Source organism: Suncus etruscus, chromosome 10 (assembly GCF_024139225.1).
Source record: "Suncus etruscus isolate mSunEtr1 chromosome 10, mSunEtr1.pri.cur, whole genome shotgun sequence".
NCBI classification, from domain to species: Eukaryota; Metazoa; Chordata; class Mammalia; order Eulipotyphla; family Soricidae; genus Suncus; species Suncus etruscus.
Genome location: NC_064857.1, coordinates 54,793,353 through 54,806,527, shown reverse-complemented (window position 1 = coordinate 54,806,527; position 13,175 = coordinate 54,793,353). Strand labels below are relative to the sequence as shown.

Sequence of the window (13,175 nt, the reverse complement as noted above, 5' to 3'; positions counted from 1 at the left end):
TTTTCTTGAGAAAGGATAGTGGCAGATGATCTTCTGTCCCCAAACTTTTCCTGCTGCTCTATTTTATATCTTAGTCTGTTGTGAAAATAGGCAGTAGTCAACCCCCCTGCTTTTCTGAAGAAGGAGCTAAAACAGGATGTTCTCACCAAGATGGGCGCAAGATGTGGCTAGTGCCCCTCAGGCACACCAAGGGGAGGATGTTCCCATCAGTATGGCCAGAGATGGCAAAAATAATTGAACAATAAGAGGATAGTGCTTCTCAGGAACACCGAGGGGAGGATATTCCTACCAATATGGTCTCAGGTGGAAAAACTAATTAAACAATAAGAGGTTATGGTCATTAAGTATGTTCCAAAAAAAAAAAAAAAAAACCCTACAAAGTGTGTTTAGAATAGATACCAGGTGGCTGAAATGTTAAACAGGGGCCAGCGAGGTGGCGCTCGAGGTAAGGTGTCTGCCTTGCAAGCGTTAGCCAAGGAAGGACCACGGTTCGATCCCCCGGCATCCCATATGGTCCCCCCAAGCCAGGGAAAATTTCTGAGCGCGTAGCCAGGAGTAACCCCTGAGCATTAAACGGGTGTGGCCTGAAAAACCAAAAAAAAAAAAAGAAATGTTAAGCAAATGTTAAGATTGTAACTATACATATACTGCTTGAATATTTGAGTCTGGACCCTTGCCTAAGGTCCACTGCGCTGGACGGGCAGAGACCCCAGCTAGTTGGAAATTAAACCTTCCTTTTGCTATTACATTTTGAAGGCTGGTTTCTGAGTTCTGCACCATGGAACTTGATTCTGGACTTAATACCATGTCTTTTTGCCTCTGATTTATCTCAGTTGGGAGAAGACACAAACCAGATGGCAGAGGACAAAATTTGGGGCCGATAGGCAAGAGGCCCTTCTCCCAATCCCAATTCATAGCAAACTGGAGGAATAAAGGTTACTCCCTTATTCTTGCTCATCCTTAAGGTCTGGGACTTCAGTTCTGTCTGAAGGACCCAGATCCAAGCTCAGGGTTCTATCACAAAGGAAAGGGTTGACAGAGCCAGGATTGGGGGGAAAGGCTAAGAGACTGAGCCCCTAAGGTAAAAGCCCTTGACAAAACCTGGTGCTTGCCTGGAGGAAGGTGACTGGCCCTGGATCACTCTAAATTGCTTCTCATTCTGTGGCTGTCACTTCCATTCTCTCCTTGATATACGTTTTGATTAGTCAGAGATGGACTTTAGTCATCACCTTTGTGTCCCTAGTAAGCATGTGAGTGATTAAAAAGCAACTGAGAGCTAATCTTGTTTGAACTCACCAGAGTCCTGACACACCTATGTGGACACCTGGAGGTCAATTCTCCTATGCCTCATTCTCCCAAAGCCCAGAGCTGAAGGCTTATGGGTACTCTGCACTCAGGTCAATAGTGAGTCTTACCCCAACCTCTGTGACTCTTTTTTTTTTTTTTTTTTTTTTTTTTTTTGGTTTTTGGGCCACACCCGGCGGTGCTCAGGGGTTACTCCTGGCTGTCTGCTCAGAAATAGCTCTTGGCAGGCACGGGGGACCCCCAACCACCTTTGGTCCTGGATCGGCTGCTTACAAGGGAAATGCCGCTGTGCTATCTCTCCAGGCCCACCTCTGTGACTCTTTAACTCTTCTCTCTGTCCCAAATTTCCTTCTCCATTCTTTCACTCTGCTCTGGCCAGTCAGAGATGTGACACCCACCTCCTAACCTAAGAAGGACATAGGGCTCCCAGAGAAGCTATGGAAAGTGGGGAGGAGAGAGCTGCCTCCTCAGATGGGAGTCTACTGCTTCCCTCTCTACCCACCTGTCACCAGGGAAGTACTTGGGGAAATACAAGACTTTCATAAAGTCATCGATGAACACTTGGAAAGTAGATGCTGATCTCAACACCCCAGAGTTGGTCTTCAAACAGCACTTGGATCCACTTATTCTGCCCATTGTGGGAAATGATTCCTGTTGTGGAACCTGGGCTGGAAGAAGGAATTGCTCTTTTCAAGAAAGGAACGTCAGTTTTTAAGTTATTACCCAGGCTTTCCTGGTCTATTACCTTTTGCCCACAGGGGAGCAAAAATCAGGAGGAGATGAATAGTAAAGTAAAATAAGTTTACTTGGGGCTGGCGAGGTGGCACTAGAGGTAAGGTGTCTGCCTTGCAAGCACTAGCCAAGGAAGGACCACGGTTCGACCCCCTGGCGTCCCATATGGTCCCCCCAAGCCAGGGGCAATTTCTGAGCACTTAGCCAGGAGTAACCCCTGAGCATCAAACGGGTGTGGCCCGAAAAAACAAAACAAAAAACAAACAAACAAACAAAAACAAGTTTACTTAGAAAAAAGTGATACCATTGGGAGGGGGAATGTTACACTGGTGAAGGGGGTGTTCTGTTTGTGACTGTAACCCAACTATAATCAAGTTACTTAAATAAAAATATATAATAAAAAAAAGAAAAGAATAACACATGGTCAAGAGAAAACACGGACTTCTCCAGAGTAGAAAGCAGAGTACACACTTCTGTTAGATGTACAGTGATGGAGAGCACATGCCATAAAGTAAGAAAATACAGATCTCAGGCAAATGCACCCCAAGTAGAGACCTATACTGCTCAACAAGAAATGTGGCAAATGTGCATTTGGCTCTACCAAGTTGGTTTATAAACACTTTCTCCAAATTGTCTCCAAAGTCCTTTGTTAGGCTGTTGGACGGAAAGACTTTAGAGCTGTTGGTGGTCTTCTTTTGATATTCTTAGCATGACATTTGTCTAATAGTGGAGCTTTTCCTTTCTAGAGGTCGAGCCTTGTTTTGGGCCTGGACTCAATGGTTTTCTGGGCTAGGCTCCACAAATAGTTCCTGGAATTCAAAGAACTTCATTTATGAGGGCTGATTAAAGTCTCAGGCAGTATTCTTCCCAATACACATTTCAAGGGCTCCCTCTATCTCAGCTTGCAACAAGCTCAAGCCTGTTACCCACCAGGAGACCACTTTGTCCTTTTATCTGATTCTCCAGTAGAGAGGTTACTTGGGCTAGTCTGTTCAGGAAGTTCTGAAGGGTTGTCAAAAACTGTATTTATGGGGCCAACAAGGTGGCGCTAGAAGTAAGCCTTGTCCTCGCTAGCCTAGGATGGACCACTGTTTGATCCCCTGGTGTCCCATATGGTTACCTGTAGAGTTACAGCCCTTAGGATGGGCTTGGATAGTGGTGGACACATGGAGGGACCTTTCTCTGCCATCCCAGGCCACTTGGCTCTGCAACCCCCTTCAGGTTTATGAGACCCCCCTGAAGGTTTATGAGAGTGGTGGGAATCAGACTCACTCAGACAGGCTTCAGGAAGTATCAGCTTTATTCATGCCCTAGCCAACATTTGTGGCTTCTAACCATTTACGCATTCAGCCCTGCATTCTCCCTTCTCCCTTAGCCATAGCTTTCCATCCAAGTAAATGCAAATTCCTCCTCTGTGGCCCTGAGGCCACACCTTTATAATCGCCCCAAGATCCATCCTATTCCTTGGAGGGCCTTGCAGGTAATGATACACATAATATCCACCCAAGATGCCTCCCAGGAATGGGCGTGTCTTGCAAGTAGTTACACATAAATCCGGGGTGGAGTCACAGTTACCCAAGCCAGGAGAGATTTCTGAGCGCACAGCAAGGAGTAAACCCTGAGCGTCACCAGGTGTGGCCCAAAAACCAAAAAAACCCTTGTAATTAAGAGGACTGTGATAAAGATGCCACTTATTTAGTCCACATTATTGTATTTCAGCGCATAATTGTAATAGATTTTATGCCTTTTTTCCCCTGGAAAGTAGCCCATTTTTTTTTCAATAATAAATGTTTCATTTATAGTAAATGTTCTTTTTTGGGTTATTTTATATCTAAAGAGATTTGTATTATAATTTTAAAATAATTAATTTAATTATTATTAATATTAATAATTAATTCAGACACTTAAGCATTATATTGTTTCCTACAATGACAGGGTTCCCTCAATATGATTTTTTTTCTTAATATGGAACACTTCATAAATTTGCGTGTCATTCTTGTGCAGGGGCCAAGCTAATCTCTGTATTGTTCCAATTTTAGTATATATGCTGCCAAAGTGAGCACTGATTTTTTTTCTAAACACACCCTTCACCAGTGCAACATTCCCATTACCAATGACCCCAATCCCCCCCCCACCCCTGCCTGTATTAAAGACAGGCATTCTATTTCTCTCACTCATTGGCATTGTCAACATAGTTGTCAGTGTAGTTATTTCTCTAACTGCAATCACCATTCTTTGTGGTGAGCTTCATAGCCTAATCTGGTCCTTTCAGTCCTCATCTCTATTGTCTCTGGGCATTATTATAATAATGTCTTTTATTTTTCTTAAAACCCATAGATGAGTGAGACTATTTTGTGTCTATCTCTTCCCTCTGACTTATTTCACTCAGCATAATAGATTCCATGTACATCCATGTATAGGAAAATTTCATGACTTCATCTCTCCTAATGGCTGCATAATATTTCACTGTGTAGGTGTACCACAGTTTCTTTAGCCATTCATCTGTTGAAGGGCATCTTGGTTGTTTCCAGAGTCTTGCTATTGTAAATTGTGCTGCAATCAATATAGGTATGAGGAAGGGATTTTTGAATTGTATTACTCAGGAGTAACCCCTGAGTGCTGCCGAGTGTGGACAGCCTCCCACCCCAATCATTATCAAATTGTCCCTGGTGCAAGGTGAGGATGCACAAAATACTCATGAATATACATTAACATTGAATAATTCCAAATAGATATAATTTTTGTGGGACAGTTTAGTGGACATTTTTCCAGCTCACAAAAATGTTAGCATATTAGTTTTTGTTTGCTTTTTTTGTTTTTGTTTTTGGGTCATACCCTGCAGCACTCAAGGGTTACTCCTGGCTCTATGCTCAGAAATCGCTCCTAGCAGGCGGGGGGGGGGGGGGGGGGGGGGGGGGACGGACCATATAGGATGCTGGGATTCAAATCACCGTCCTTCTGCATGCAAGACAAATGCCCTACCTCCATGCTATCTCTCTGACCAGCATATTAGTTTTTACTGATTTGTACATGTAGTCAAAATAATTCTCTTGTGACAATTTACTGCAGTATTGTGATAAACTAGCAAACTTTAATCTGTGACTTGACCAAGCCTATTAAACTTGGCTTGGTTATCTGACTTGCTGCCCTCAGCCACACATGTAAGATATGGTTACTTCATTGCTCTGCCACACTGCATCATCTTCAGATCCAACTAGTACATTTGAAATAATCTTCTTAAAGCTCTTGACAATGATTTTGTGAAATAATAAGATCCTATCTCTTGTTCTTGTCTTGCCAGTCAACATGTTGTCCAGACTAAAGAAGACTTAGGAGTCACATGAGTCACAATGACAACACCATGGGCAAGCACAGGATGCACCCAGGATATCAGGGTCATGCTGTTGTCAGGCTTCACCACAGACTCACAGAATTTCCAGGAAGATGAAAAGATAAAAACACCCACTTGGATTTAAAAACAAATCAAGGGGCTGGAGAGATAGCATGGAGGTAAGGTGTTTGCCTTGTATGCAGAAGGACAGTGTTTTGAATCCCGGCATTCCATATGGTCCCCTGAGCCTGCCAGGAGCAATTTCTGAGTGTTGAGACAGGAGTAACCCCTGAGCACTGCTGGGTGTGACCCAAAAAACAAAAATAAATAAATAAATAAACAAACAAACAATGCCAAATGGAGCTTATTTAGCACCAGTGCAGGCCCAGTGGAATTGGCTCCAGGGGCTGAGCAAGTGGCCCAAGGTTCAGGACACAATATGTAGGCATGTCCCTGGGCTGGGGAATGGTCTGCACTAGTGTCTTGGGAGGAGATCAGGTGATATAGTACACTAACGTGCCAGGGTGATTTAATACACAGGGGTGGTAAAAGCAGGATCAGGATCAGGCTGTCTTTGATAGTAGTAATGAACAAAAAGTGGAAATAGGAACCAGACCTCCCTTCACAGGAATCTGACCTCTCCTCAATAAAATGGGTATAGGCCTCATCAGTCAGTTACAGGAATCTGGCTTCCTTGACATTAGCACTGAGAATTCTAGGCTCATACCTTGCAGTGGTCAAGGAGACAAATATTCTATCCTTAGCTTCCTATATGGTCCTTTGCACATTACCAAGAATAATTTTTGATTACAGAGACAGAAGTAACCTCTGAGCATTGCCAGGTGGTGGCACAAAAACAAAATATATAAATAAAATAAACATGGGCTGAAGTATGTAAGCAAAATAAACAGGGACTAAAGTATGTAAGGCAGTTGTCTTGCATATAATTGCCACGGGCTTCCCTCCTTGAACCTTAATGCTAAATTCTAGGATGCTATTTGAGAATCTGGTATGCCCTGAGAACAGACTTGAAAGCCTAGCACACAAACCCCTCCAGAGCTCAGAGCTGGGGGGTTGTGCCTGTCTGGCAGCACTGGTTTTAATTTAGCTGCAAGTAGTGCTGACCCAGACTTGTCAATGATCCATTACTGAAAGAAATTTTGGGGTGTAATTCCACCTCCAAAGGAAGCCTTTAAATTTGACCAAATTTATGTATTTTATTTAGTAAAGGGTACTCATGCCCAAACTCTAAGGACTTTAACTCTTGTAGCTTTTATTTTTTTTTAATTTTTTTTGTTGTTGTTTTGTTTTTGGGTCACACCTGGCAGTGCTCAGGGGTTACTCATGGATCTACACTCAGAAATCGCTCCTGGCAGGCTCAGGGGACCATATGGGATGCGGGGATTCAAACCACCGTCCTTCTGCATGCAAGGCAAATGCCTTACCTCCATGCTATCTCTCTGGCCCCCTTAACTCTTGTAGCTAAAAGGCATTAAAAATGGTTGGTCAGGGCCGGAAAGATAACATAGTAGTAGGGCAACTGCCTTGCATACACTTGATCCAGGACAGTGGTTCAAATCCTGGAATCCCATATTGTTCCCCGTGCCTGCCAGGAGCGATTTCTGAGCACAGAGCCAGGAATAATCCCTGAGCACTGTTGGGTGTGACCCACAAAACCCCCACTGAATAAGGTTGGTCAGGCTGTTAATAATTAGTCAATTAGTGCAAAATTATTTTCAGCCATGGCTCCTATTAAATTTAAAAAACTACCTCCAGGGACCAGAGCCATAGCACAGTGGTAAGGCATTTGCCTTGCACACGGCCAGCACAGGACAAACCTCGGTTCGAATTCCAGCATCCCATATGGTCCCCGAGCCTGTCAGGAGTGACTTATTTTTTGTGTGTGATTACTATCTTTATTTAAACACCTTGATTACAAATATGATTGTAGTTGAGTGTCAGTCATGTAAAGAACACCCCCCTTCACCAGTGCAACATTCCCATCACCAATATCCCAAATCTCCCTCCTCCCGGCCCCACCCCTGCCTGTACTCTAGACAGACTTTCCACTTTCCTCATCCGTTCACATTGTTATGATAGTTCTCAATGTTGTTATTTCTCTAACTGCACTCATCACTCTTTGTGGTGAACTTCATGTCATGAGCTGGACTTTCCAGCCCTCCTCTCTTTTGTCTCTGAGAATTATTGCAAAAATATCTTTTATTTTTCTTAAAATTCATAGATGGGGGCCGGAGGGATAGCATGGAGGTAAGGCATTTTCCTTTTATGCAGAAGGACAGTGGTTCTAATCCCAGCATCCCATATGGTCCCCTGTGCCTGCCAGGGGCGATTTCTGAGCATAGAGCCAGGAGTAGCCCCTGAGTGCTGCCGGGTGTGACCCACCCCCCAAAAAAACTCAAAGATGAAGAAGAAAAAAATAAAAACAAAAAAACCCCTAAAAACTCATAGATGAGTGAGACTATTCTGCATCTATCTCTCACCCTCTGCCTTATTTCACTCAGCATAATAGATTCCATGTACATCCAGGTATAGGCAAATGTCATGACTTCATATCTCCTGACTGCTGCATAATATTCCATTGCATATATGTACCACAGCTTCTTTAGCCAAGGAGTGACTTCTGAGTGCAGAGCCAGGAGTAACCCCTGAGGGCCACTGGGTGTGATCCAAAACCCAAAAAGCAAAAAACAACTACCTCCACTCCCACAGGTTGCATTTGGCAAGTAGATTTTATCCATATATGGTGACTGAATTATTATTATTATTATTATTATTATTATTATTATTATTATTATTATTATTTTGGTTTTTGGGCCACACCTGGTGGTGCTCAGGGGTTACTCCTGGCTGTCTGCTCAGAAATAGCCCCTGGCAGGCACAGGGGACCATATGGGACACCGGGATTCGAACCAACCACCTTCGGTCCTGGACCAGCTGCTTGCAAGGCAAACACCGCTGTCCTATCTCTCTGGGCCCTGAATTATTTTTCAAAATTAAAAATAATTTAATGTTTTGTATAGAAAATTCTATGATAAAGGAATGTAGATTCTTTAAACTCTTACAGTGCTCATAGAAAATTGGATCTATGGAATTATTAAAAAATCTAAATTTTCAAAGTGGAATTTTAAATTTAATGGTTGCTTGTGTTCTGTAAATTTGAGAAAGATTTGCTTATTTCTTGGCACCTCCAGTATTTTTTCTAGTTGTTGTATGCTTAATGACTATGTTAATTTGCATATATACAGGCAGGAAGTTCTCTCTATAGTGTGGATTATTCCTCATACAGACAGGGAATCTTAAAGTCAGCTAGGGAACCCCAAACCTCTCAATGGGTGTGTCCCAAATAGAGATTTTTTTCCAATCTTACTGAATTTATGTTAAAGAACATAAGATTATTCAGCTATCTGGCAAGATTTAAGGTGAAGATGTAAAGAGCAATTAATTTTCTGTAGTTTATTGAATTAAATGCTTTTTAGAAAACTTAATTTAAAGCCCAAATCTCTTGGGTAACTTATATAAAAGTTACTTAACAGATTTAACAGACTGGTCATAGGGAACTGAAAGCTATACATGCAATCACTAATCTGGTGCCCCACATCTCGGATCTCAGAGGAAAGTAAGTTATCTCTCTCTCTTTTTTTCCCTTCATATTTCACTGTTCGTGTCACCCACTCTCCTTGAGGACATTCAAAGAAGTTCTCTAACGCAACTGGCCCCCAAAAGATAGCCAGTGGCATATGACCAACCTAGGTTCAATCCCTGTCTCCATAGAATGTCCTCTGAGAACTTGCAGGAGAGATCTCTAAGCAAAGAGCCAGATATAGAGATTCAAACCCAACAAAATACAAGAGTCAGGAGACAGTCCAGATGAGTGGAGCTCATACTTTGCATAATCCAAAAGCCAGGTTTTGTTTTTGTTTTTGTTTTTGGGTCGCACCAGGCAGCGCTCAGGGGTTCCTCCTGGCTCTATGCTCAGAAATCACCCCTGTCAGGCACAGGGGACCATATGGGACGCCGGAATTTGAACCACCGTCCTTCTGTATGCAAGGCAAATACCTTACCTCTATGCTATCTCTCCAGCCCCACCAGTTTCAATTTCATCATCTTCCTAGACCCCATAAAAATCTCCTGCGCTCAGGACCCAAGCAGCAATGTGTCCTCAAGCCCAAAAATAATGAGAAAGAAAAAAGGCAAGAAAGGGAGTGAACAAGAGAGAGAGTGCACAGAGAGCAGAGAAAGAGAGAAAGAAAGAGAGAGAAAGAAGAAAGAAAGAGAAAGAAAGAAAGAAAGAAAGAAAGAAAGAAAGAAAGAAAGAAAGAAAGAAAGAAAGAAAGAAAGAAAGAAAGAAAGAAAGGAAGGAAGGAAGGAAGGAAGGAAGGAAGGAAGGAAGGAAGGAAGAAAGAAAGAGAAAGAAAGGAAGAAAGAAAGAAAGAAAGAAAAAAGGAGAATAAAAGCACAATCTGTTGAGTTGGAGAAGGTTCTTCAAATTCACTTAAGTGAAAGAAAGCAGAGACACAGTTTAGATCTCATCCTGGTGGAATAATGGATCTCCACCTAGGACCAAATGATACGGAGAGAGGCCAGCATCACTCACAAACACATGGGCATGACAAGAACAGCTGTCTTATGTCATGTGGAGGAGACACAGCTAAGACCACAGAGACAGGAGATAGAAGCTGGGTTCCTGTGAATACTTGCAGGGAAGTTCCAGCTTTTATGAAGGGGCAGACCAGAATAACTATTCTCTTACTATTTTCATTGCTGCCCCAACTTCCCTTTTGGCAGGTTAGCCTTGGGAAACTGAGGGAATACAAAACAGTACAATATACAATGCCAAGAATGACCAAGAAAAGGCACAGTGCTGGAGAAAGGGAATATGCTTCCCAAGAGAAAGCTTGGCCATCAGGAAAAATATTTTATTAATAGGTGATAGCATATGAATTTGAAAAGGTGTGAGAGGTCTCAAAAACTATTTTTAGATTCAATAATAACAAATTTAGTAATATAAATTTGTTAGTAAACTAATGAATACAGAAAATACAAAGAAAAAAATAAATTATGCTACTTTGATAAAATACTATTAACATTTGAAGGGTATGTTGTTTTATTTGTGTATTTATAAATATCTATACCTATGAATAGAAATAGGTACATATAAATGCGTGTGTCAGTGAATATATAGATGAAAATATATGTGGGATTGATAGATCACATCACAGAGTACTAAGCACTTTACGATAATGTAGCATGAAATAATTAACGATGTGGCTGGATGGCGATGGATGGAGGCCTTTGTGCTTAGGCCCCAGCCACGTGGCTTCATCCCCCATCCAGCCGGTGAGTTCCAGGCCCAGGTGAAACGCGAAATCACTCACTCACATGCAAGCATTAGGAAGCATTATTTTTATTCATGCCCTGACCACCACAGGTGTGTGGCCTATCTCATAACCTTTCAAGCATTCGGCCATTCTTAGCCCTGCATCTTATAATTCAGTCATCTTCCTCCGAGAGCCCAGCAGGGCCAAAAGGCAAAGACCCTTAATCCCCTGGCTTCCGGGTTTATCTACCTATTCCAAGACCCCTCCCAGGAATGGGCCGGGTCTTGCAGGTAAGGTCACACCTAGTATTCGGTTCCCAAGACCCCTCCCAGAAATGGGTGGGTTTTAGCTATCTACACCAAATCCAGGGTCTCACACCAACATTTCCCCCTTTTCTTAATATTTTCATGCACCAACGTAATAGAGTGAAAATTAATATACCAGCCCTTTTTAAAAACATAATATTTTTGCAAAATATACTATACACCTGTAACCTAAAATTTTATTAATGCTTTTTTACCAAGCACTATTCCGGAACTTTTATGTTCCTACACTTTTAAACTATATTGGGGGAACTTTTTGTTTCTATACCTTTTCTATACACAAGTACTACAGCATAAATGCTTAACATACATTTTAAAAACAGGCTAAGTACATTAAAATACACAGTAAAACATTTTGCAATTGAAAATATTAACTATGAAAGACAACAAAACACATTTAAATTATAAAAAAAATGACTAAGACAAAGATGCAGGTGGTTAGAAATCAGATGTTTAAATGGGCTAAACTGTATTACCTCCCTTTATTTTTTATTTTTTAACCACTAACTAACTAAAACTTATTCCATCACCAACTATTAGTAAAATATGACTACCCACTAATTTTTTACACCTAAAACCATAGTTCAGATGATTAATTTGTTTCACGCTGATCTCACCACGTGGCTTCTTTAAACTTTTAAAGTTCAGATGCTGGTTTGTCCCACGCTGATCTCACCACGTGGCTTCCTTTCATAGTTTCAGGCCCCGTAGACGGTTCTGTTGACCATGAGGTTGCAGGTTTCCAGGCTTGCCTCGGAGCAAAGCTGAGCTGAGGCGTTTCTGCTTCTGGGCTGATAACTTTTCGCCGATTTTTTGATGCTGGACGGGCTTCACCACTGCCTTTTCTTCCCTCTGGGCGCACTTTGGAAGCAGCTTATGGCCCACATCTTCACAGGGCGCTTTTGGATATTCAGAGTTTCAAGTGATTTAAACTAAAAGTTCAGTCCGAAATTTCCAAAGTCGAAATCCAAATTCAAGCCAAAGGTCATTCTCAGAAAATCAGTCCATTTTCAATAGTCTTTTGCCTTTTGGCCCTGCTGGGCTCTCGGAGGAAGATGACTGAATTATAAGATGCAGGGCTAGCAAAGTATTGCTGTGCTTAAAAGGTTATGAGATAGGCCACACACATGTGGTGAATAGGGCATGAATAAAGTTAATGCTTCCTGATGCCTGTTTCTGGATGAGTCTGATTTCGCGATTCACCTGGGCCTGGAACTCGCTGGCTGAATGGAGTTGCAGAGCCATGTGGCCTGGGGTGGCAGAAAGAAATCCATCGCCATCCACCGCCATCCAGCTCCATCCTTAATTATGTAATGCAAGACGATAATAGTTGGGATTGATAGATCAAAAGATAGGTAGCTGTGATTGATAAGAATTCTAATGGGAGAAACAAGAAGGTAAGATAATAGTTTATTTTTTGAAAACAACAACAAAACAAAACAAAACAAAATATAGCAAGGCAATGGAACATTCTAGAAAATAATGAACTAAACAGGGCTGGGCTACCAGTCTGTTAAAATGCTACCTCTGCCTTCATGGAAACTTAAGCAAATTACTTAACCATGTTTGTTTGTGTGTGTGTGTGTGTGTGTGTGTGTGTTTGTGTGTGTGTTTTGGGTCACACCCGGCAGTGCTCAGGGGATATTCCTGGCTCCATGCTCAGAAATTGCTCCTGGCAGGCACGGGGGACCATATGGGTCACGGGGATTCGAACCGATGACCTTCTGCATGAAAGGCAAATGCCTTACCTCCATGCTATCTATCCGGCCCCCTTAACCATGTTTTTAACCCTACCAATTATATATATAATGGAGATAATAGTACCACTTGGTAGAACTGTTTTGATGATCAGAGATACTTTGTTTGGTTTTGAGGCTGCTCAGTGGTGTTGAGAGTTTGTTCCTGACTGCACTCAGGAATCACTCCTGGCAGGATTGGAATTTTGGGATCAAACCTAAATTGGCTGCATGCAAGACAAATGTCCTCCCACTGTACTATCACTCTGGTCCCTACATTTGAATATGTTAAGTGCATAGGGGTGTGCCTCAGGAATAGTAAGCACTGAGTACACATGTGCTAGTGTTGTACAGAAGGCTGGCTGGATTGTCCCATGTGTTTCTACTTGTTTCTATTATAAACAGGTAA

The 13,175-nt window shown here is 42.1% G+C and overlaps 1 non-coding gene across 1 annotated transcript; it reads right to left on the bottom strand.

Moving 5' to 3' along the window:
* Positions 1-3,996: 3,996 nt before the first annotated feature.
* LOC126021702 (U6 spliceosomal RNA) lies at positions 3,997-4,100 on the bottom strand. Its single transcript, XR_007500192.1, has one exon. It is a non-coding gene; the product is annotated as a U6 spliceosomal RNA (small nuclear RNA).
* Positions 4,101-13,175: the final 9,075 nt, after the last annotated feature.